The 25,935-nt window shown below is 46.7% G+C and overlaps 1 pseudogene; it reads left to right on the top strand.

Annotated features, from left to right (window-relative positions):
* The window catches only part of LOC137373251 (ral guanine nucleotide dissociation stimulator-like 1), a 75,972-nt pseudogene that overhangs the window by 10,697 nt on the left and 39,340 nt on the right, over positions 1 to 25,935 (top strand).

The raw sequence follows: 25,935 nt of genomic DNA, 5'->3' as shown, positions 1-25,935 counted from the left end.
TGGTGCAATTTCTCCTTCCTTTCTATTCCATGTATTTGAAACTTGAACAAGTGCACGATTGGACCTGTCCCAGATTTCCAGCTGTTAAGCCATGTCTTTCAAAAGTTACCCAATCTGATTTACATATTACATTGAATTCATTCACCCAACTGGTCTATGCTGGTGTTTTTATGCTCCACATGAGCATCCTCCCACCCTATTTCATCTAACCGTATCAGGTATACCCTTCTGTTCCTTTCTCCCATGTACTTATCCAGCTTCCCCTTAAATCCATCTATGCTATTTGCCTGATCTACCCCAGGTAGTAGTGAGTTCCACATTCTAACCACTTTTGAGTAAAGACATTTTTCCTGAATTCCCTATTAGATTTATTGTTATTCCTCACCAGTTAATTCTTCCATATTTCTTTCATTCACACTAATAGTTGACCTCCACAAATTTAAGTGACTTCTATATGATTCCCCCTGATGATATGGTACTGAGGAACAAATGGTTAATATTACATTGATAATTGGTCATAAAGGGGAAAATTTATATGATGTGATTTCTCGCTCCAGGTTTTGGAACTTCAGCAACAGCTGGCGACACTGTTTGTGAGGATGAGAGCTTCATGGATAGCATGTTTATAGATGTGGTCACCCCACAGCTTAAGAGTATGCAGGGAGAGAGGGAATGGGTGACCACCAGATAGTCAAGAAGAAACAGGCAGGTAGTGCAAGAGACCCCTGAATGTATTTCACTCTCCAAAAGGTATTCAGTTCTGAATACTGAGGAAAGTGATGGTTCATCTGGGGGATGTAGCCAGAGCTAAGGCCATGGCATCACAGGTGGATCAGTTGCACAGGGGGGCACAGGGAAGACTGGAAGAGCGCTAGTGATAGGCAATTTGATAGGGGAGCAGAGAGACATTTCTGTGGCCGCAGACATGAATCTAGGATGGTATGTCACTCCCTGGTGCCAAGGTCAAGGACGTCACTGAGCAGCCGCACAGCTTCCCGAGCATGGAGGTTGAACAGCCAGCAGTCGTGGTCCACGTTGGTACCAACAACGTGGGTAGGAAGACGGATGTGGTCCAGCAGAAAAAGTTTACTGAGCTAGGTAAGAAATTAGAAAGTAGGACCTCAAAAGTAGTCATCTCCAGATTACTCCCAGTGCCACGCGCAAGTGAGTACAGGAAAAGAAAGATAAGACAGATAAATGCGTGGCTGGAAAGTTGGTGCAGGAAGGTTTTAGATTCTTGGGACTGGCTCTAGGGGAGATGGGACCTGTACTGGCCGGACGGGCTGCACCTGAACAGAGCTGGGACTGAGTTCCTTGTGGGATGTTTTGCTAGTGCTGTTGGAGAGAATTTAAACTAGTCTGGCAGGGGGATTGGAACCTGAAGGTAGACTCAGTTGGGACAAAGTCAGAAATGAAAATGGAAGGCAGAAAATTAGTGGATGAATTTGGAAGGCAAAGGAAACAATGTTAAAAAAAGAGTTTGGCAGTGCTCAAGGATATCGACTTCAATGCAAGGAGTATAGCAATAAAACAGACGAGCTGAGGGCACAGATAGACACATGGCAGTATGATATCATAACTATTAATGAAACATGGCTAAAGGAGGGTCAGGAATGGCAGCTCAATGTTTCTGGTTACAGGGTTTTCAGATGCAAAAGGAAGGGGGACAAGAAAGGAGGGGGAGTGGCAATTTGGTTAAGGAAACTATTACAGCTCTGAGGAGGGATGATACGTTGGAAGGTTCATCAAATGAGGCCACCTGGATTGAGCTAAGGAACAAAAATGGGGCAATCACACTACTGGGAGTGTACAATAGACCCCCAAACAGTCAGAGGGAGATAGAAGATCAGATATGTAGGCAAATCTCTGAGAGGTGCAAAATCAATAGTGCAGTAATAGAGTAATAGTAGGGGATTTTAACTTCCCCAATATTAACTGGGATAGTTTAATTGTGAAAGGAATTGAGGGAGAATACTTGGGATGCATTCAGGAGAACTTTTTGCCCAGTATGTAGCAAGTTCAACAAGAGGGTGCAGTTTTGGACTTAGTTTTCAGAAATGATGCCGGGTAGGTGGAAGGAGTGGCAGTGGGAGAGCATTTTGGTGGTAGTGATCAGAATTCAGTCAGTTTTAACATAATTATGGAAAAGGACAAGGATAGAACAGGAGTTAAGAGTTCTCAAGGACTCCCACAGCTACCTTGACTACAATTCTTCACACCCTGCCTCCTATAAGGACTCCATTCCATTCTCCCAGTTTCTCTGTCTCCGACACATCTGCTCTGATGATGCTACCTTCCATGACAGCGCTTCTGATATGTCTTCCTTTTTCCTCAACTGAGGATTCCCCCCCCCCACCCGCCACATCTGCGGTTGACAGGGCCCTCAACCATGTCCAGCCCATTTCCGGCACCTCTACCCTCATGCCTTCCCCTCCTTCCCAGAACCATGACAGGGTTCCCCTTGTCCTCACTTTCTAGCCTCAGCCTTGATCCAAAGGATCATCCTCCGCCATTTCCACCACCTCCAGCATGATGCCACTACCAAAGGCATCTTCCCCTCCCTTCGCCTGTCAGCATTCCGAAGGGATTATTCCCTCCGCGACACTCTGGTCCCCTCCTCCATTACTCCCACCACTTCGTCCCCTTCCCACGGCAACTTCCCCTGCAAGCGCAGGAGGTGTAACACCTGCCCATCTCCTCTCTCCTCACTATCCAAGGCCCCAAACATTCCTTTCAGGTGAAGCAGCGATTTACTTGTGCCTCTTCCAATGTAGTATACTGTATTCGCTGCTCACAATGTGGTCTCCTCTACAGCTTAAGAGGGGAGACAAACGCAGAATGGGTGACCGCTTTGCGGAACATCTCCGCTCAGTCCGAAAGCATGACCCTGAGCTTCCGGTTGCTGGCCACTTCAACACCTCCCCCCCCCACCCCTGCTCTCATGCTCACATCTCTGTCCTGGAATTGCTGCAGTGTTCCAGTGAACATCAATGCAATCTCGAGGAACAGCATCTCATTTACCGATTAGGCACGCTACAGCCTGCCGGTCTGAACATTGAGTTCAATAATTTCAGAGCATGACGGGCCCCCCATTTTACTTTTATCTTTAGCTATGTTTTCCTTTTTTTGAGTTTATTTTATTTTAGTTTGTTCAGTTTGTTTCTACTATGCCTACCCACTTTTTTCATGTTTGTGCTGTTCGGTTTTCAGTCCATTAACACTCTATCTGTACCAATGCTTTGTCTATCAGCACACCATTAACATAGTGTTTGCCTTTGATCCATGACCTTCTGGTCAGCTATTCTGTGACCTTGTTCTATCAATACCTTCCCTTTTGTTATCTCTTGCCCCACCCCCACTTTACTTGCTTAAAATCTTTTACATTTCTTATATCTGCCAGTTCTGAAGAAGGGTCACTGACCTGAAACGTTAACTCTGCTTCTCTCTCCACAGATGCTGCCAGACCTGCTGAATCTTTCCAGCACTTTCTGTTTTTATTTCAGATTTCCAGCATCTGCAGTATTTTGGTTTTATTTTAGTTATGAGTTCTCAATTGGGGCAAGGCTAATTTTACTAAGCTGAGGAGTGATTTAGCTAAAGCAGACTGGAAACAGTTACTTGAAGGTAAATCAATGTCAGAGCAGTGTGAAGTATTCAAAGGGGAGATTCAAGGGCGGCAGAGTAAATATGTTCCCACAAAGAAAAAGGGTGTGATGGCCAGATCTAAAGTCCCATGGATGTCAAGGAGGTTACAGGGTAAGATAAGGCAAAAAAGGAAAGCTTATGTCCGACACCGAGAAAGTGGAGGAGTGAAATCAAAAAGGAAATTAGGAAAGCAAAGAGAGGGCATGAAAGAATATTGGCAAGCAAAATCAAGGTGAATCCAAAGATGTTTTATCAATACATTAAGAGTAAAAGGATAAATAAGGAAAGAGTAGGGCCCATAAAAGATCAAAAAGGTAACCTATGTGTAGGGGTGGAAGATGTTGGTATAGTTCTTCATGAATACTTTGCATCTGTCTTTACAAAAGAGGGGACAATGCAAATATTGTAGTTAAGGAATATGGGTGTTAATTATTGGATGTGATAAACATAGGAAAAAAGGTAGCATTACTGGGATTCGTATCCTTGAAAACGGATAAACCACCAGGGCCGGATGAAATGTATCCCAGGCTGTTAAAAGAGGCCATGGAGGGTCTATCTATCATTTTCCAGTCCTCACTGAATACAGGTGTGGTGCCGGAGGATTGGAGGACTGCTAACATTGTACCGATAGACCAAATAATTACAGGCTAGTCAGTCTAACCTCAGTGGAGGGCCAATTATTGGAATCAATTCTGAGAGACAGGATACACTGTCACTTAAAAAGGCCAAGGATAGTCAGCATGGATTTGTTCCCTGGTCTGGCCTACATGTTTTTTTTTATTCATTCATGGGATGTGGGTGACGCTGGCCAGGCCAGCATTTATTACCCATCCCACTTGCCCTTGAGAAGGTGGTGGTGAGCTGCCTTCTTGAACTGCTGCAGTCCATTTGGGGTAAGTATACATTGCCATTAGGAAGGGAGTTCCAGGATTTTGACCCAGCGACAGTGAAGGAATGGTGATATAGTTCCAAGTCAGGATGGTGTGTGTCTTGGAGGGGAACTTGCAGGTGGTGGTGTTCCCATGTATTTGCTGCCCTTGTCCTTCTAGTTGGTAGAGGTCGCGGGTTTGGAAGGTTCTGTCTAAGGAGCCTTGGTGCATTTCTGCAGTTCATCTTGTAGATGCTACACACTGCTGCCACTGTGCGTTGGTGGTGGAGGGAGTGAATGTTTGTAGATGGGGTGCCAATCAAGTGGGCTGCTTTGTCTTGGATGGTGTCGAGCTTCTTGAGTGTTTTTGGAGCTGCACCCATCCAGGCAAGTGGAGAGTATTCCATCACAATCCTGACTTGTGCCTTGTAGATGGTGGACAGGCTTTGGGGAGTCAGGAGGTGAGTTACTCGCCTCAGGATTCCTAGCCTCTGACCTGCTCTTGTAGCCATGGTATTTATATGGCTACTCCAGTTCAGTTTCTGGTCAATGGTAGCCCCTAGGATGTTGATAGTGGGGGATTCAGCAATCGTAATGCCGTTGAATGTCAAGGGGAGATGGTTAGATTCTCTCCTGTTGGAGATGGTCATTGTCTGGTACTTGTGTGGCGTGAATGTTACTTGCCACTTATCAGCCCAAGCCTGTCTTTTGTCCAGGTTTTGCTGCATTTCTGCACGGACTGCTTCAGTATCTGAGGAGTCACGAATGGTGCTGAACATTGTGCAATCATCCGCGAACATCCCCACTTCTGACCTTATGATTGAAGGAAGGTCATTGATGAAACAGCTGAAGATGGTTGGGCCTAGGACACTGCCCTGAGGAACTCCTGCAGTGATGTCCTGGAGCTCAGATGATTGACCTCCAACAACCACAACCATCTTCCTTTGCGCTATGTCTGCCTCCAGCCAGTGGAGGGTTTCCCCCCTGATTCCCATTGACCTCACTTTTGCTCGGGCTCCTTGATGCCATACTCGGTCAAATGCTGCCTTGATGTCAAGGGCAGTCACTCTCACCTCACCTCTTGAGTGCAGCTCTTTTGACCATGTTTGAACCAAGTCTGTAATGAGGTCAGGAGCTGAGTGGCCCTGGCGGAACCCAAACTGAGCGTCACTGAGCAGGTTATTGCTAAGCAAGTGCCGCTTGATGGCACTGTTGATGACACCTTCCATCACTTTATTGATGATTGAGAGTAGGCTGATGAGGCAGCAATTGGCCGGGTTGGACTTGTCCTGCTTTTTGTGTACAGGACATACCCGGGCAATTTTCCACATTGCAGGGTAGATGCCAGTGTTGCAGCTGTACTGGAACAGCTTGGCTAGGCACGTGGCAAGTTCTGGAGCACAGGTCTTCAGTACTATTGCCGGAATATTGTCAGGATCCATAGCTTTTGCAGTATCCAGTGCCTTCAGTCGTTTCTTGATATCACGCGGAGTGAATCGAATTGGCTGAAGTCTGGCATCTGTGATGCTGGGGACTTCAGGTGGAGGCCGAGATGGATTATCAAATCAGCACTTCTGATTGAAGATTGTTGCAAATGCTTCAGCCTTATCTTTCGCACTGATGTGCTGGGCTCCCCCATCATTGAGGATGCCACCTCCTCCAGTTAGTTGTTTAATTGTCCACCACCATTCACGGCTGGATGTGGCAGGACTGCAGAGCTTAGATCTGATCCGTTGGTTATGGGATCGCTTAGCTCTGTCTATTGCATGCTGCTTATGCAATTTGGCACGCAGATAGTCCTGTGTTGCAGCTTCACCAGGTTGACACCTCATTTTGAGGTGTGCCTGGTGCTGCTCCTGGCATGCCCTCCTGCACTCTTCATTGAACCAGGGATGGTCTCCTGGCTTGATGGTAATGGTAGAGTGGGGGATATGCCGGGCCATGAGGTTACAGATTGTGGTTGAGTACAATTCTGCTGCTGCTGATGGCCCACAGCGCCTCATGGATGCCCAGTTTTACATTGCTAGATCTGTTCGAAATCTATCCCATTCAGCAGGGTGATAGTGCCACGCAACACGACGGATGGTATCCTCAATGTGAAGGCGGGAGTTCGTCTCCACAAGGACTGTGCGGTGGTCACTCCTACTAATACTGTCATGGACAGAAGCATTTGCAGCAGGCAGATTGGTGAGGACGAAATCAAGTATGTTTTTCCCTCGTGTTGGTTCCCCCACCACCTGCCGCAGACCCAGTCTAGAAGATATGTCCTTTTGGACTCCGCCAGCTCGGTCAGTAGTGGTGCTACCGAGCCACTCTTGGCGATGGACATTGAAGTCCCCCATCCAGAGTACATTTTGTGCCCTTGCCACCCTCAGTGCTTCCTCCAAGTGGTGTTCAACATGGAGGAGTACTGAGTCATCAGCTGAGGGAGGGCGGTAGGTGGTAATCAGTAGAGGTTACCTTGCCCATATTTGACCTGATGCAATGAGACCTCATGGGGTCCGGAGTCGATGTTGAGGACTCCCAGGGCAGCTCTACTCCCTACTGTATACCACTGTCCCGCCACCTCTGGTGGGTCTGTCCTCCCGGTGGGACAGGACATACCCGGGGATGGTGATGGCAGTGTTTGGGACATTGTCTGTAAGGTATGATTCCGTGAGTATGACCATGTCAGGCTGTTGCTTGACTAGTCTGTGGGACAGCTCTCCCAACTTTGGCACAAGCCCTCAGATGTTAGTAAGGAGGACTTTGCAGGGTCAACAGGGCTGTGTTTGCCGTTGTTGTTTCCGGTGCCGAGGTTGATGCTGGGTGGTCCGCCCGGTTTCATTCCTTTTTATTGACTTTGTAGCGGTTAGGTACAACTGAGGGTTTGCTAGGCCATTTCAGAGGGGATGTAAGAGTTAACCACATTGCTGTGGGTCTGGAGTCACATGTAGGCTTGACCAGGTAAGGACAGCAGATTTCCTTCCCTAAAGGACATTAGTGAACCAGATGGGTTTTTACAACAATCAACAATGGTTTCATGGCCATCATTAGACTAGCTTTTAATTCCAGATTTATTAATTTAATTCAAATTCCACCTTCTGCTGTGGTGAGATTCGCACCCTTGTCCCCAGAGAAATACCCTGGGTCTCTGGGCTACTAGTCCAGTGATAATACCACTACGCCACCGCCTACCCCAGACCCACAGCAATGTGGTAGACTCTAAAAAAAATGCTCTCTGAAATGGCCTAGCAAGCCACTCAATTCAAGGGCAATTAGGGATGGGCAATAAATGCTGGCTTAGCCAGCGATGCCCACATTCCATGAACGAATACAAAAAGACATCTTGTCTGACTAACTTGATTGAATTTTTTGAAGATGTAACAAGGAGAATTGATGAGGGTAGTGCAGTTGATGTAGTCTATATAGTGTCATAGAGTTATACAGCACAGAAACAGACCCTTCGGCCCATCGTGTCTGTGCCAGCCATCAAGCACCTTACGATTCTAATCTTTATTTTAGCAAGGCTTTTGACAAGGTCCCACATGGCACACTGGTTAAAAAAAAAGCCCATGGGTTCCCGGGAAATATCGCAAACTGGATACAAAATTGGCTGTGGCAGTAAAACAAATTGTTGACGGGTCTTTTTGTGACTGGAAGGCTGTTTCCAGTGATATTCCACAAGGCTCAGTACCAGGGCCCCTGCTTTCTGTGGTAAATAATTAATGATTTGGACAGAAATGTAGGGACATGATCAAGAAGTTTGCAGATGACACAAAAATTGGCCTGTGGTTGATAGTGAGGAGGATAGCTGAAGACAGCAGGAAGATATCGATGGACTGGTCAGGTGGGCACAAAAGTGACAATTGGAATTCAATCTGGAGAAGTGTGAGGCGATGCCCTTCCTAACAGCACTGTGGAAGTACCTACCCCTCATAGAGTGCAATGGTTCAAGAAGGCAGCTTACCACCACCTCTCAAGGGTAATTAGGGATGGGCAATAAATGCTGTCCTAACTAGCCACGCCCACGTCCCATGAATGAATAAAAAAAATTTGGGGAGGTCAAACCAGGCAAAGGAATACACAATTAAAGGGAGAATACTGAAAGGTGTAGAGGAAGTGAGGGAAGCAGTGTTTAAAAAGAGCAGCAGCAGCGGGAAAGAGACTGAGTGAGAGCAGCGGTGTTTAAAAAGAGCAGAGACGGCAGGAAAGAAGGAGACTGAGTGAGAGCGGCGGTGTTTAAAAACAGCAGTGACAGCGGGAAAGAAGGAGACTGAGTGAGACCAGTGGTGTTTAAAAAGTACAGCGACAGCGGGAAAGAAGGAGACTGAGTGAGACCAGCGGTGTTTAAAAAGAGCAGCGGCAGCGGGAAAGAAGGAGACTGAGTGAGAGCAGCGGTGTTTAAAAAGAGCAGCGACAGCGGGAGAGAAGGATACTGAGTGGGATCAGCGGTGTTTGAAAAGTGCAGCGACAGCGGGAGAGAAGGATACTGAGTGAGACCAGCGGTGTTTAAAAAGAGCAGCGGCAGCGGGCAAGAAGGAGACTGAGTGAGACCTGTGGTGTTTAAAAAGAGCAGAGACAGCGGGAAAGAAGGAGACTGAGTAAGACCAGCCAATAGTCCTCTTACCTTCCGGGACAGGAGCAGAGAGGACCTGTGTGAGAGCAGTCAGAGCTCTTCCAGCGCGCCTGAGTTTTGAAAAAAAAAGCCGACAGTGACATCACAGGAGAGCTGCAAGATGATTGGTTGGTGAGTAGCAGCTGTTAGAATATCTCAAAAAAATAAGGGGAAAGTTGTTTTTTTTGTTGAAAATAAAACCTCTGGTGATAAGGTGAGCACTAATAAAGTGTTTTTTTAAGGACTTTATATTGAAGTGGGTAGAGCAAGGCCCCTCGTGTAATTAGTATTTTTTTAATTCAGGGAGTAACTAATTAACCTCAGGGTAAGTCATGACAGGAGAGCTCAGCCCCGTGATATGCTCCTCCTGCGCTATGTGGGAAATCAGGGACGCTTCCAGTGTCCCTGGTGACCTTGTGTGCAGCAAGTGTATCTAGCTGCAGCTACTGGCTACCTGCATTGCGGAGCTGGAGCTGCGGGTGGATTCACTGTGGAGCATCCGTGATGCTGAGGAAGTCGTGGATAGCACGTTTAGTGAGGTGGTCACACCGCAGGTAATGGCTGTACAGGCAGAAAAGAGATGGGTGATCACCAGACGGAGTAGTAGGCGTAGGCAGGTAGTGCAGGAGTTCGCTGTGGCCATCCCTCCTCAAACAGATATACTGCTTTGGATACTGTTGGGGGGGGCGGGGATTACCTCCCAGGGGAAAGCAGCACCAGGCAAGCTCGCATCACCACGGAGGGCTCTGCTGCACAGCAGGGGAGGAAAAGGGTTGGAAGAGCTATGGTGATAGTGAATTCTATCGTAAGGGGTGCAGATAGACGTTTCTGTGGCCACAAACGAGACTCCAGGATGGTATGTTGCCTCCCTGGTGCTAGGGTAAAGGATGTCTCGGAGCGGCTGCAGGACATTCTGAAAGGGCAGGGTGAGCAGCCAGAGGTCGTGGTCCAAATTGGTACTAACGACATAGGCAGGAAAAGAGATGAGGTCCTGCAAAGTGAATGCAGGGAGTTAGGCAGAAGGTTAAAAAGCAGGACCTCGAGGGTTGTAATCTCAAGATTACTCCCTGTGCCACGTGCTAGTGAGGGTAGGAATAGGGCGATTAGGCAAATGAATGCGTGGCTGAAGAACTGGTGTAGGCGGGAAGGCTTCAGCTACTTGGATCATTGGGATCTCTTCTGGTGCAGAGGTGACCTGTACAAGAAGGACTGGTTGCATCTAAACTGGAGGGGGACCAATATCCTTGCGGGAAGATTTGCTAGCACCTCCCCAAATTTTTTTTATTCATTCATGGGACGTGGGCGTGGCTAGTTAGGACAGCATTTATTGCTAGCATATCCTGGGAGGGAGGTTTGCTAGTACTGTTCGGGAGGGTTTAAACTAGTTTGGGAGGGGGATGGGAACCGGACTTGTAATCCAGGGACCAGTGGGTCCACTCAGAAAGACAAAGAGTGTAGTGAGGTATTGGGGAAGGTAGCACTGTCACAGAGGACAGATGGGCACGGAGAAGGGTTAAAGTGCGTATACTTCAACGCAAGAAGCATCAGGAATAAGGTGAGTGAATTGAAGGCGTGGATGGGCACTTGGGACTACGATGTTGTGGCCATCACTGAAACGTGGATAGGTGAGGGGGAGGAATGGTTCTTGGAGGTACCTGGTTATAGATGTTTTCATAAGATTAGGAATGGTGGTAAAAGAGGTGGGGGGGTGGCATTGTTAGTTAGAAATAGTGTAACAACTGCTGAAAGAATTTTCGAGGAGGATCTGCCGACTGAGGCACTGTGGGTTGAGGTCAGGAACAGGAAAGGAGCAGTCACCTTGATGGGAGTTTTCTATAGGCCCCCCAATAGCAGCAGGGAGGTGGAAGAGCAGATTGGGAAACAGATTTTGGAAAGGAGCAGAAGTCACAGGGTAGTAATTATGGGGGATTTCAACTTCCCAAATATTGATTGGCAACTCTTTAGATCGAATAGTTTGGATGGGGTAGTGTTTGTGCAGTATGTCCAGGAAGCTTTTCTGACTCAGTATGTAGACTGCCCGACCAGAGGGGAGGCAATATTGGATTTGGTACTAGGTAATGAACCAGGGCAAGTGATAGAGCTGTTGGTGGGCGAGCACTTTGGAGATAGTGATCACAATTCTGTAGCATTCACTGTGGTAATGGAGAGGGATAGGTATGTGCAACAGGGCAAGGTTTACAATTGGGGGAAGGGTAGATATGATGCTGTCAGGCAGGAACTGAGGAGCATAAGTTGGGAGCATATGCTGGCAGGGAAGGGCACGGTCGAAATGTGGAACTTTTTCAAGGAGCAGATAGTAGGGGCCATTGATAAGCATGTCCCTGTCAGACAGGGAAGGGATGGTCATGTGAGGGAACCGTGGTTGACAAGAGAGGTTGAGAGTCTTGTTAGGAAGAAGAAGGATGCGTATATAAAGTTGAGGAAAAAGGGCACAGGCATAGCTCTGGAGGGATACAAGATGGCCAGGAAGGATCTGAAGAAAGGGATTAGGAGAGCTAAGAGAGGGCATGAAAAATGCTTGGCGGGTAGGATAAAAGAAAACCCCAAGGCCTTTTACGCGTATGTCAGAAATATGAGGATGACTAGGGGGACCATAGGTCCGGTCAAGGACAATAGCGGGAGACTGTGTGTTGAGCCGGAAGAGATAAGTGAGGTTTTGAATGAGTACTTCTCTTCGGTATTTACGAATGAGAAGGGGTGTATTACTGAAGAGGACGGTGTGAAACAGACTGGTAAGCTCGAGGAAGTGCTCGTTAGGAGGGAAGATGTGTTGGGGTTTTTGAATAACTTGAAGATAGACAAGTCTCCCGGGCCTGACGGGGTATATCCAAGGATGTTATGGGAAGCAAGGGATGAAATTGCAGAGCCGCTGGCAATGATCTTTTCATCTTCTCTGCTGACGGGGGTGGTACCAGGTGATTGGAGGGTGGCAAATGTTGTGCCCCTGTTCAAGAAAGGGAATAGGAACAACCCTGGGAATTACAGGCCAGTTAGTCTTACTTCGGTGGCAGGCAAGTTGATGGAAAAGGTGCTGAGGGTTAGGATTTATGAGCATCTGGAAAGACACTGCTTGATTCGGGACAGTCAGCACGGTTTTGTGAGGGGTAGGTCTTGCCTCACAAGCCTGATTGAATTCTTTGAGCAGGTGACCAAGCAAGTGGATGAGGGTAAACCAGTGGATGTGGTGTACATGGATTTTAGTAAGGCATTTGATAAGGTCCCCCATGGTAGACTTATGGAGAAAGTCAGGAGGCATGGGATAGTGGGGAATGTGGCCAGTTGGATTAAGAATTGGCTAACTGATAGAAGGCAGAGAGTGGTCTTAGATGGTAAATACTCGGCCTGGAGCCCAGTTACCAGTGGCGTGCCGCAGGGATCAGTTCTGGGTCCTCTCCTGTTTGTGATTTTTATTAACGACTTGGATGAGGAAGTCGAAGGGTGGGTCAGTAAATTTGCAGATGATACAAAGGTTGGTGGAGTTGTGGATACCGAGGAGGGCTATTGTCGTCTGCAAAGGGACTTGGATAGGTTGCAGTGCTGGGCTGAAAAGTGGCAGATGGAGTTTAACCCTGAAAAGTGTGAGGTCGTCCATTTTGGAAGGACAAACATGAATGCAAAATACTGGGTTAACGGTAGTGTTCTTGGGCATGTGGAGGAGCAGAGAGACCTTGGGGTCTATGTGCAGAGATCATTGAAGGTTGCAACTCAAGTGGATAGGGCTGTGAAGAAGGCATATGGGGTGTTAGCGTTCATTAGCAGAGGGATTGAATTTAAGAGCCGTGAGGTGATGATGCAGCTGTACAGGACCTTGGTAAGGCCTCATTTGGAGTACTGTGTGCAGTTCTGGTCGCCTCATTTTAGGAAGGATGTGGAAGCCTTGGAGAGGGTGCAGAGGAGATTTACCAGGATGTTGCCTGGAATGGAGAATAAGTCTTACGAGGAAAGGCTGAACATTCTAGGCCTCTTCTCATTAGAAAGGAGAAGGATGAGGGGTGACATGATAGAGGTTTATAAGATGATCAGGGGAATAGATAGGGTAGACAGTCAGAAACTCTTTCCCCGGGTGGAGCAAAGCGTTACAAGGGGTCATAAATTTAAGGTGAAGGGTGGGAGATATAAGGGGGATGTCAGGGGTAGGTTCTTTACCCAGAGAGTGGTCGAGGCATGGAATGCCTTGCCCGGGGAAGTTGTTGAGTCAGAAACTTTAGGGACTTTCAAAAGGCTTTTGGATAGGTATATGGATAAAGGAGAATGATGGGGTATAGATTAAATTGTCCTTGACAGAGGACAAAGGATCGGCACAACATTGTGGGCCGAAGGGCCTGTTCTGTGCTGTATGTTCTATGTTCTATGTTCTATGTACTCCGGACTGTTTAAACTAGTCTTGCAGGGGGGTGGGACCCAAAGTAGCAGTCTCTCAGATAAGATAGTTGAGGCAAATGTAAAGGTTAAAGCAAGCAAGTCAAGTAGGCAGGCCGGACAGGGGCAGGACAGGGAGCGTGAAAGGTCTGGTAGGCTAAACTGCATTTACATTAACGCAAGAAACCTTACAGGTAAGGCAGATAAACTCAGAGAATGGATCGGTACATGGGATTGTGATATTATAGCTATTACAGAAAAGTGGTTGAGAGATGGGCAGGACTGGCAGCTCAATGTTCCGGAGTACCGATCCTTCTGGTGTGACAGACGTGGAGGTAAGAGAGGAGGGGCAGTTGCACTATTGATTAGGGAGGACATCACGGCAGTACTTAGGGAGGATATCCCAGGAGGAATGTCCAGCGAGGCCATATGGGTAGAACTCAGAAATAAGAAAGGGATTCCGGAGAAGGGTCACTGACCCGAAAAGTTAACTCTGCTTCTCTTTCCACAGATGCTGCCAGACCTGCTGAGTGGTTCCAGCATTTCTTGTTTTTATTTCAGATTTCCAGCATCTGCAGTATTTTGCTTTTAATATAATAAGAAAGGGGTGATCACTTTGATGGGATTATACTGTAGGCCCCCCAATAGTCAGAGGGAAGTGGAGGAGCATATATATAGGGAAATCACAGATAGGGGTAGGAATTATAGGGTTGTAATAGTAAGTGATTTTAACTTCCCTAATATTGACTGGGACTGCCTTAGTGCTAAGGGATCAGATGGGGAAGAATTTGTTAAGTGTGTGCAGGATAGTTTTCTGAAGCAGTATGTGGATGGCCCTACTAGAAAAGGGGCTACACACGATCTCCTCTTAGGAACTGAGGATGGGCAGGTGGGTGATGTGTCAGTGGGGGAGCACTTTGGGACCAGTGACCATAACTCTATTAGCTTCAAGATAGATATGGAAAAGGGCAGGACTGGTCCTCAGGTTGAAGTCCTAAATTGGGGGAAGGCTAATTTTGATGGCATCAGACAGGAACTCTCAAAAGTTGAATGGGAGAGGCTGTTTACAGGTAAAGGGACATCTGGCAAGTGGGAGGCTTTTAAAAGTGAGATAGGAAGAGTTCAGGGCCGGCATGTTCCTGTTAGATGGAAGGGCAAGGCTGGCAATTTTAGGGAACCTTGGTTGACGTGGGATATTGAGGGTCTGGTCAGGACAAAGAAGGAAGCATATGTCAGGTATAGGCAGCTGGGATCGAGCGAGTCCCTCGAGGAGTATAGGGGATGTAGGACTACACTTAATAAGGAAATTAGGAGGGTGAAAAGGGGCCATGAGATTTCCCTGGTAGATAAGATCAAGGAGAATCCTAAAAGATTCTATAAGTATATTAAGAGTAAAAGGGTAGCTAGGGAGAGAGTAGGTCCCATTAAGGATCAGTGTGGCAATCTATGTGTGGAGCCACAGAAAATGGGCGAGGTCTGAAATGAATATTTCTCGTCCGTATTTACCGTGGAGAAGGTCATGGAAGCTAGTGAGTTCAAGGGAGGGAACACCGATATCCTGGAGCATATCAACATTACAAAGGAGGAGGTGCTGGAGGCTTTGAAGCGCATTAAGGTGGATAAATCCCCAGGGCCTGACCAGGTGTATCCTAGGATGCTATGGGAAGCAAGGGAGGAGATTGCTGGGGCCCTGGCACAGATTTTTGTATCATCATTAGCCACGGGTGAGGTACCGGAAGACTGGAGGAAAGCTAATGTTGTGCCTTTATTTAAGAAGGGCAGCAGGGATAAGCCAGGGAACTACAGGCCGGTGAGCCTTACATCAGTGGTGGGAAAGTTATTGGAAGGGATTCTGAGAGACAGGATTTATATGCCTCTGGAGAGGCATGGTCTGATTATGGATAGTCAGCATGGCTTTGTGCGTGGGAAATCATGTCTCACGAATTTGATTGAGTTTTTCGAGGAGGTGACCAAGAGGATTGACGAGAGCAGGGCAATGGACGTTGTCTACATGGCCTTTAGCAAGGCCTTTGACAAGGTCCCGCATGATAGGCTGGTCCAGAAGGTTCGAACACATGGGATCCAGGGTGAGCTCGTAAATTGGATACAAAATTGGCTTGGTGATAGGAGGCAGAGGGTGGTAGTGGAGGGTTGTTTTTCAGATTGGAGGCCAGTTGTGTGCCGCAGGGATCGGTGCTGGGCCCTCTGTTGTTTGTCATATATATTAATGACTTGGATGTGAATGTAAGGGGCATGATTAATAAGTTTGCAGATGACACCGAAATTGGTGGTATAGTGGACAGTGAAGAAGGTTGTCTTTGGTTACAACAGGATATAGATCAACTGGGAAAGTGGGCAAGGGAGTGACAAATAGAATTTAACGCAGACAAGTGTGAAGTGATGCATTTTGGGAAGTTAAACCAGGGCAGGACATATACAGTGAATGGCAGGGCCCTGGGGAGTGTTCTTGCGCAGAGAGACCTTGGGGTGCAAGTACATAGTTCCCTGAAAGTGGCAACACAGGTTTACAGGGTGGTGAAGAAGGCATATGGCATGCTTGCCTTCATCGACCGAGGCACTGGGTACAAGAGTTGGGACATCATGTTACAGTTGTACATAACGTTGGTTAGGCCGCATTTGGAGCACTGTGTGCAGTTCTGGTCACCGCACTACAGGAAAGATGTGATTAAGTTAGAGAAGGTGCAGCAAAGATTCACAAGGATGTGCCCTGGTTTGGAGGGCTTGAGTTATAAAGAGAAACTGGATAGGCTGGGTCTGTTTTCCCTGGAGCGAAGGAGGCTGAGAGGGGTATATAAAATTATGAGAGGCATAGATAGGATAGATAGCCAGAGTCTGTTTCCCATGGTAGGGGTGACTAAAACTAGAGGGCATAGATTTAAGTTGAGAGAGAGAAGGTTTAAAGGGGATCAAAGGGGTAAATGTTTCACACAAAGAATAGTGGGTATCTGGAATGAGCTGCCTGAGGAGGTGGTGGAGGTAGGAACAGTAGTGACATTTAAGAGGCATCTGGACAGGTACTTGAATGAGCAAGGCGTAGAGGGATATGGAATTAATGCAGGCAGGTGGGATTAGTATAGATAGGCATTATGGGTCGGCATGGATGCAGTGGGCTGAAGGGCCTGTTTCTATGCTGTACGACTCTATGACCTTGGAGTGAAAGTCCACAGATCCCTGAAGGTAGCAGGACAGGTCGATATGGTGCTAAAGAAGGCACGTGGAATCCTTTCCTTTATTAACCTAAGGTATAGAATTCAAGAGCAGGCAGGTTATGTTGGAACTGTATAAAACATTAGATCGGCCACAATTGAGTACTGTGTGCAGTTCTGGTCACCTCATTACAGAAAGGATGTAATTGCACTAGAGGGTACAGAGGAGATTTACGAGGATGTTGCCAGGACTGGAAAATTGCAGTTATGAGGAAAGATTGGAAAGGCTGCGGTTGTTCTCCTTGGAGCAGAGAAGGCTGAGGGGAGATCTGACTGAAATGTACAAAATTGTGATGGGCCTGCATAGAGTGGATATGAAGGCCTATTTACCTTAGCAGAGAGATCAGTCACTAGAGGGCATACATTTAAAGTGATTGGTAGAAAGATTAGAAGGGAGATGAGGAAATGTTTTTTCACTAAGAGAATGGTGGGTGTCTGGAACTCACTGCCTGAAAGGGTAGTAGTGGCAGAAACCCTCAACTCATTTAAAAGGTGTCTAGATATGCACCGAAAGTGCCATAACCTTCAGGGCAACGGACCAAATGCTGGAAGGTGGGATTAGGCTGGGTGGCTCATATTTCAGCTGGTGTAGACACAATGGGCCAAGTGGCCTCTTCCTGTGCCATAAACTTTCTATGATTCTATGAGTGCTCAGGTTGTGTCTGGATTCCAGTAACTCTCTGCATTGGTCACTAATCAGAAAATAGCACAATGCAAAGGGTGCTCTGATTATTTAATAGAAGGCATGTTGAGTATTCAAAACATTAAGCATTTAAAGGGAAACTAAATAAGTACATAAGGGAGAAAGGATTCAAATGAATATTTGTTCACAGCATCCACACATAGCTTGTAGTATAACAATGAGGTGGGAAGGGAGGGCTGGCGTCATTTTTAAAGGGCTTTTCAGCTCTTACATTTCATTTTAATTTTTAAACACACATTGCTTCATTGCTTGAAAATTTATTAACAATAATTAAATAAATGTTCCCAGCCCTTCTTCCCCCCTCCCACCCAATAACCTCATGTTTTATTCCTTGCCCTTTCCTCCCTGCAAAATACTTACCTTGTGCTCCCGACCTTCCCCCCCTCCCCCACCAAAGTTAATAAACTATGAACTTTACCCCTTCCCATCACCCTCGAGATCAACTGGAAACATTTAACCCTGCTCCTGCCCTGAAAACTTACCTGCTCTCCACCCCCCCCCCCCCCCGGCAACCAGTGTTCTGCCTTGGATCTCCAAACGAAAATCCGGAGGCACAGGAGTCCTGGCAACCGACCTAAATATTGCAGTAGGACGGCCGGCAGGAGCTGGTAAGTCTTTAATTTACATTCATTACCATATTTAAATCATGCTCGCATCGCCAAGTGGTGGAGGGGGGCGGTGGTGGCCACCATGAGGCTTCGCTGCCACAAACAATATGGGGCCGGGCCTTCCCGGCTTCGAGGCGGGCCTTTCCTGGAGGCATTTGCCAGGTCCCGCTGCCATGCCCTCCATTGGATTTCACAATGCTGATACTGATACTACTTTTTGTTTTATGATTAGTAATTTTGACTCTTCTGGATTTTGTTTAACAAGAGACTTGATAGCTGTGCATTCAGTTGAATAAGAAAAGATTGCTCTTTGAGTTTGATCCAAATTTTACAGGGATCGCTGAAGAACTGAAACTACTGTCATTGGTGGAAGTCCAGTTATGATAAAAAATTCTATGTTTTGTCTTTATGATGATATTGCTCTTTGTGTGCTCTGCCTGTACGGATTTTTGACAAAGTGGACTGTTGAAGAGTGCATGAAACAGAAAATGCCAGTAAGACACACAACAGGCCTTGGGTGTATCTGTGGTGAGAATGGACAAGTTCATGTCGTGGGTGTGAACCCACCCCGCAGACGTTGACTGATCCGCTGTGTGTTTGCAGCATTTTCTGTTCTTACTCGAAATGTGGTTCATGGTGACTGTTGCATTCCCAGTCCCAAGAAAATTGTAAATCACAACAGCAGATGCCATTTTTTTGCAGCATTTAAATTCTTCTCCTTGAAAGCACAGTTCCCTCTGGCAACCAGAGCTATCCATGGTTCTCCTGATCTGGGTGTGAAGTATTCTGTGTTCGGGTCACACCCCAGATGGTTCCAGTTGGTCCTGGGGATTTCAATCACCCCCTGCACATTATCTTTAGGCGAACTGTCACCATACCCGCCGCGTATAATTTTAGTCATGTACCCAGCTGCAGAAAACACATTTAGTTGAGGAAAAAGTGACTAGAATCGCAAAGGCACTGGGAATTCACATTTTGGTAAAGGAGGGGGTGTAGGACATGTCAAACATGACATCCATGTGCTGTGGAATAAATAACAGCTGGGAGCTAAGTGGTTCACTGGAAGAAAAATTGTATGATCCTGCGTTTCAGCTGACCCTGTGTGATGAAATAGTTTAAACAGAAACTGAGGCTGATTGAAAGTCTACTATGAAATACAAGACTAATTACTCAAGCGTAAAAGTGCAAGTTACAGGAAGAAATGGGCTGGATTTTGTTTCCCCGCTGCCAGGAGTGGTGGTGGGTGTAGAAAATGCATCTGGCACGGATGGGCCACGTGCCACCACACCAAAGCGATCTTCAGCCTGGTGGCTCATTACAATATGCAAGGTGGCCATCCCCCCTCCCCCCCAATCACGTGGTGGAGCCAGCCTTGGCGACACCGTGTATGGCGTCATCTATCTCTGCACAGGCACTGGCGCCATTTTTAAAGAGTTGCCAGCCCTGCTCAGAGACTGCAGAGTTAAACCCCTGTCCCCCACTCTACACCAAAAATAAATGTTTGTCCTGTTTTCCCCCCACACCGAAATTGCAGTTGACCCCTTTTTCCCAACAAGTGCACAAAGTTCATCGTTCACCACTTCCCCCCCCCCACCCCCAAACTGCACAAATTGCTATCTTCACCCTTCCCCGCTCCCCCCAACCTGCCCTGCAACTGAACAAAATGCAGAGGTCATCCCTTCACCAACTATCCCCCCAACCCTCCCCAGCTACATTAAAAATACTGAGTTCCCCCTTCCCACCTTGGTGGCACCGTCTTCAGGAAAGTGAAGGCCGAAGAGTGCCTCCCATCACACAGAAGATCCAGATCCGAGGGTAAGATGGTGGGGAAGTGTATTTAAATAGATACATGAGCTTTATTTAAGTATTTAAAGCAGGGTCTTGTCACCGAGCGGTGGAGGAGCCACCAGGGAGCTTTGCCGCCGCCGGGAAGATCGGGCCCAGCAATGCCGGCATTGGGCTCCATGGCAGGCCGCTACTGCCGCAATCTTTCACCCCCCCCAACACCACCCCCCCCCCCCCCCCCCACCACGGAGCCTGACATCGGAAGCAGAACAAATTCAGCCCAATATGTGTATTACTATTGGCAAGTGATCTGTGATTCATCAGGTGCTGTAAAGCATTTATTGACTTGAGGAAGAGGTATGATTTAATTAAAGCTGTTTTTTTTTGCAGAGGGCGAACTACACTGCAATGCACAATAATTCCTGGTTTAATAAACTGCCTCGAGCTTTCAGGTTTTCAGGACCAGTTCTCCTTTCTTCTTGTTTGTTGGCATCCTTACATCTATGAAAGATGATGGACATACAGCAAACAATCCATTTAAATGGGGCGTCTTCTCTTGGTGCACCTTTGTTGATGGCTCTGAAGGCCATTCCTTAAGAGGCAGGTTCTGCCACAAGTGTTGCAGGTGAAGCTGTCAAGTGATGCTCTGAGTTGTTGTTTTTGACGTTGGCGCCTGTTGCCACGCTACCATAGCAACTAGTCATCATGGTAGTGCACACCAGTCCACAGGATGTGTCGCCATTTCCCTCTTTCACCAACTAGTGACTCAAGAGCGATAGTCAACATTTAGAGCCTTCAATTCACGCTTGCACGTATCCTTGGAGCAGAGCTTTGGGGGCCCCACTGGTCGTCTGGCCCCGGCTACCTCATCATACAGAAGGTCCTTGGGTATGCGACCGTCTTCTATCCTGCGGACTTGTTCAATCTACCGAAGCTGCCTTTGTTTGATTAGTGCCAACACACTTGGGAGCACTGCCTTTGAGAGGACTGATTTTTGTCCTGCCAGGAAATATCCATAAAGCACAACAGACAGTGAAGATGGAAATTATCGAGCTTCTTTTCCTGGTAGATGTAAGTTGCCCATGTTTCACAGCCATACAGCGAGGTGCTGAGAACACAGGCCTTATACACCATGAGCTTGGTCCTATGTGTCAGCTTGGTGTTACTCTATGCGCCTTTCGCAAGTCGGAAAAAGGTGGTAGCTGCTTTCCCTATGCGTGTATCAAGCTCTGCATCAAGGGACAGATTCTCTGTCACTGTGGACCCAAGGTAGCAGAACAGTAGTTTTGTTGAAAGAAACACGAGAAAGTAAGGATGGATTTGAAGTAAATCACAAATTTTGAATTTTCTGTCTTTCTGTTGCTTGCTGACATGGAGGAGCTAGCTGGGAGATGTTGGTGGGCATTACTGTGTGAGAGCTGAACTAACATGAAAAGTCGAGTCATCCCAGGTTAATGGCTGGCTGACTCCAATGTTAATTCCATTTCCACATTATCACCTGCAGTAACTCCCCCTGCAGATCAATTCTCTTGAAATCACTGTTCAATGAAAAAATTAAGGACAATAATAGGATTTTGAAGATGATTGGAATTCAACGTACAGTTTAATGTTGAAATTAAATTCCCCCTTCCTGGATGTACCACAGGCAAACTACCCACTGGTACCACATCCAGGTGTCAGCCTGAATACAGCATTGACAGTCCATTCAACCAGGTGGGGGTGCAGGGGTATTGCAGCAGGTCCAATCCTGCAATTGTCTTATGAAAATGCATACTTTTCAGAGAGAATTTCTGGATTGCAATCACTATGAATTCGAGCTGCTCTTTCTCCCCCTCCCCTTCCCCCGCCATTCCTGAAGTTAATTGTAATACTGCTATTACTGCTCCAACTGAACAGCTTTGAGCCTGGGATATTCTTGTTCTGTGTCAAGAGGGGAGCTGTTTGTTTTTTGTTTTTAAAAGGATAATGTTGACAGTTACTGGGAGTTAACCGAGAGCTGTTGGTGCACTTGAGTACAAAGAAATGCAATCACCTGCAAACCAGTCGTGTGTCTGCAATGTTTCAACTTTAACTGTTAAAGGAGATCATTTCACTAATACATGAAATGACCAGTTCCTTTCCAGTAAGAGTGAAAGGGTCCATATTCTGATGGATTTCCTTCCTATCTCTGTATCCTCCTCCAGCTCTGAAACACACAGGTATGTGATGCTCCTCCAATTCTGGCCTCTTGTGCATCCCTGAATTTCATTGTTGGCGACCATGCTTTCAGCTGCCTTGTCCCAAAGCCCTGGAATTCCCTCACAAAACCTCTCTGCCTCTCCACCTCTCTTCTCCTGTAAGACACTCCTCAAAATCGATCTTTTTAACCAAGCTTTTGGTGATGTGTCCTATTACCTCTTCATGTGGCTTGCTGTCAATTTTTGCCTGTTTCCATTCCTGTGAAGTACCTTGGAATGTTTTTACTATGTCAGAGATGCTATAGAAATGCAAGTTGTTGTTGAGATATCTTTTGTTGCATTGCACAAATTTTTTTTTCAACACCCTGTAGGTGGAAGGAGACCAAGTTCCTCCAGGTCACACCAGCAGTCAGTCAACAAAAAAGATCCGTGCAATAAAGGCCGACACGTTACAACAACTTGGAAACAATTTGTTGACAGCTTCTGGAGACGGTGATTCTAATTACACCAGAATCTGTTTGTTAACGTACCGAGCATTTGCTTCTCCAGAAGCTGTATTGGATCTGCTGCTGGACAGGTGAGAGCAAATAATCTTTGTTTAATGGCAATGACAGGATTCTTCAGTCAGGTTATTTTCATATCATGAATCTACCAATCTGGATAGGAATTACTGAAGACCATCTATTGCAAGTGTCAAAGTTCACTGCTCATGGGCTGGGTGTCCCTCCCAGTTTTTGAGAAGAAGGGCAATGCTTTGCTGCTGGAAGCTCTTCTGGTACAATACCATCTAAACACTTCTTCTTTCATTGCTCTTTAGTGAAATGACGTACAGTCCATTCCTTACTGATGCCTTGCAACAAACATTGGTACATTCCAGGCTGTAGACTCAGTTAGACAGAAGTTATTTGAAGGCTAACAAAAGATTGTGCCCACTACATTTGGTCTTTGCACGTATTTACGTTTTTACCCAAATTCGCAATCAATAGACGACTATTCTAGTGTTCAATATGGAAAAATGTTAAAATCTCATATTCTGTGACTTTCTTTTATATTCTCAAGCATTTGTGTAAGATATTTCTTAAAGAGGAAAATTTGTGAATGTTTTGGGCCCATCGAGCTGAATTTTACTGACCCCCCCCCCCCCCTCACAACATCAGGGGTCGTGGCGGGGGTGCAGGGGGCACCAGAAAATCCTTCCGAGACAGTCCCGCCACGGGCCTCGACCCTGGAAAGGTCCTGCCCCATTCTACTGGCAATGGCGAAGCCTCAGGGACCCCGCCGCTCGGCAAAAAAACTGCATCTGTAAATAAATTATAATTAAAGAATTATAACTCATCGTGATGGCTGTCCCATGCCAATATTCCAGCCGGATGCCGGAGGTCCTGCGCCTTCGGAGCGGAGATCCGAGGCATAACACAGCTGTGGAGAGGGGAGGAGTGAAATTTTCAGGGCAGGTGGGAGTTCTAGTGGGAAAACCTCCTACTCTTGGCTGAGGGGATGGTGGGAAGGGAGCGAACTTCAAAGGTAACGAAGTTCAGGGGGGAAAGTTCGGCATCAGAATAAAAGTTTGTTTGGGGGGGGGGGCGGTGGGACAAAGCAATTTATATATTGAGTACTCATTGTGGTGGCGGGGGGGGGGGGATGGGTCGGTGGGCGGGCGGTAGGAGAGAGGATTCAAAGTGAGATTACAATTTTATTTTTATAAAGATGTAAATGACCTGTCAGGCATTTTTGCACTTTAAAAATGGTGCCGGCGCCTGCACGGTGGTGCCGGATACCATTGCTGGCAACGAAGCACCCTCCCCCTCGACATCATCAGGGGTGGGCAGTCCGCCCACTCCATGTTAATGAGCTGCCGTGCAAAGTATCGTGGCGGTTCCACAGCGCACGTCCCACACGTGCACCGCGCACTTTTCGAAGCTTGCTGCTGAGAACAGCGCCGAGCTATTAAAATTCAGCCCAGTGTTTCCTCCTTCATTTCCAGTAGGAAATATTTTCTGTTGCACAACCTTCCTGCAGCCTCATGAATTCAATGATTTGAGTTCTGCGTGGTTCTATAACTCCTCTTGATAACATCCTGTGACGAGCTGGTAGGTTGTATCTTTGCAAAAAGGCACGCCAGTTATTGCCAGCCCCCCACGTCCCACCTCCCGACATCCCCCCAACACCTGTCTCCCCCCAAAGAAGGAGGCACCCAGCATGCTGAGGCACTCCATCTAGTGGTTTACGGTACAATAGAATAAAGTATAACCTCAGAACTCAAATCCACAACCACGTGGCAATGTTTTTGCTTAATCTTTTACAAAATATCTAATTGATCTTGGTCCCATGCCAACGCAATGTTGAGTGCAAATCATACAAAATTTGAAATGTGCAGTGAATAATGATCTGGCACCTGTGTTAAAGTTTAACACAGTAACAGAGGCTTTCAGTGTGAGGCTGTATGTGTCAGTTGGAGCTACCTGCAACAAGTTGTACCCTGGATGTGTAAATGTCTGAGGGGGGGAAGGTTATTTTCAGTAAAAGAGGGCTTTAAAACGGGCTTAAAGACGATCAAAGTGCTGAAATTGAGTGCAAAGAAAGAAGCTTTTATGGGAAATGTGTTGACAAAATCTTGGTTAAATAAAGTCTGCTTATGACTGAAATAGCAAGATACAACAAACAATTCTGCAACTGCAGCAGTTCAAATACATTTTAAACACCATCAGTGATTAGACTTTGGACTGAATTTTCCATGTCTGCCACCGAGATAGGCGGCCGACGTAAACTATGGCTGGCTGCCCGCGTGGATCACTCGACGCAGAGCCGGTGCAATATTAAAGGCAGCGGTCATTTAAATGGCGGGCATTCCATCCTCGACAATGGCATCAGGCGCCACTGTGCAGGCACCGACGCCATTTTTAAAGGGCTTCCTGCACTTCCATTTAATTTAAATATTTAAAGGACAATGATTGTAAAAAATTAAATAACATTATCCTGACCCTCTCCCACCGCCCTGCCAATGACCATGAAATTCATTACCTGCCCTCTCCCCCACCCCACGAAACACTTACCTTGTGCTCCCAACCTTCCCACCTGCAAAGTTTATCAACTTTAAACTTTACCCCTTCCCGTCACCCCCAGACCAATGAAATTAGTTTTACCCCACTCCGCAACCCCCCCCCCCCCCACCCCACCGTCCTGCACTGAGAAATGTACCTGCTCCCCCGCCCCCACCAGTGTACCACCTTATATCACCAGATGGAGATCCAATGGCGCGGGAGTGCCGGAATCCCGCTCCAATATGGACGGACAGCGGGAGTGTTAAGTATTTAATTCATTAATTTTACTAAATTAACATATTTAAATTTTGGTCCCTTTGCTGACTGGTGGGTGGGGATGGGGGCTGCTGCCATGAGGCCTCACCGCCGCTGGCAATATTGGGCCGAAAATTTTCATTTGCTGTAAAATGTCAAAATGTAATTGGCATGACAAATGTGAAATGGAAGGGCTGTGAGGCAACTCATGATTGTAATGAAGCAACGGACCTCTTTTGCACGGTTTGCACGGTTTGTATTTTTTGACTTGGTGCTGTTTGAAACTGGTAATGTCATTTTACAGATTTTTATGAATAAAGTATATTTTGCAAATAAAAAAAAAATTCAGAATACAATAATGTGAAAGGAAATTGCTGGAGAGCCAGCAGTTCCTGTAAATTTATATAGGAACTTCCTCATGAAGGCATCCCATAGCAGTACAGTGAACATCCTGCCAGACCATAGCAATCACATTAAACATTGACTGCCTCTCTAATACTTACATTATTCCGAGAGATCAGAGAATTTAAAAAAAATTGTATCAGCACAAAACATCCAAAACTCTTCAACAGAAAATTGCTTGAATTTCAATATCAAGGTTTTGAGTTGTTTACCTCAAGTTGACAATTCTGGACTATACAGCCAGAGT

The sequence above is a fragment of the Heterodontus francisci genome, chromosome 8 (genome assembly GCF_036365525.1).
Source record: "Heterodontus francisci isolate sHetFra1 chromosome 8, sHetFra1.hap1, whole genome shotgun sequence".
Taxonomy (NCBI): domain Eukaryota; kingdom Metazoa; phylum Chordata; class Chondrichthyes; order Heterodontiformes; family Heterodontidae; genus Heterodontus; species Heterodontus francisci.
Note: the sequence above shows the minus strand (reverse complement) of the source record. Positions and strands in the feature narration are given on the sequence as shown.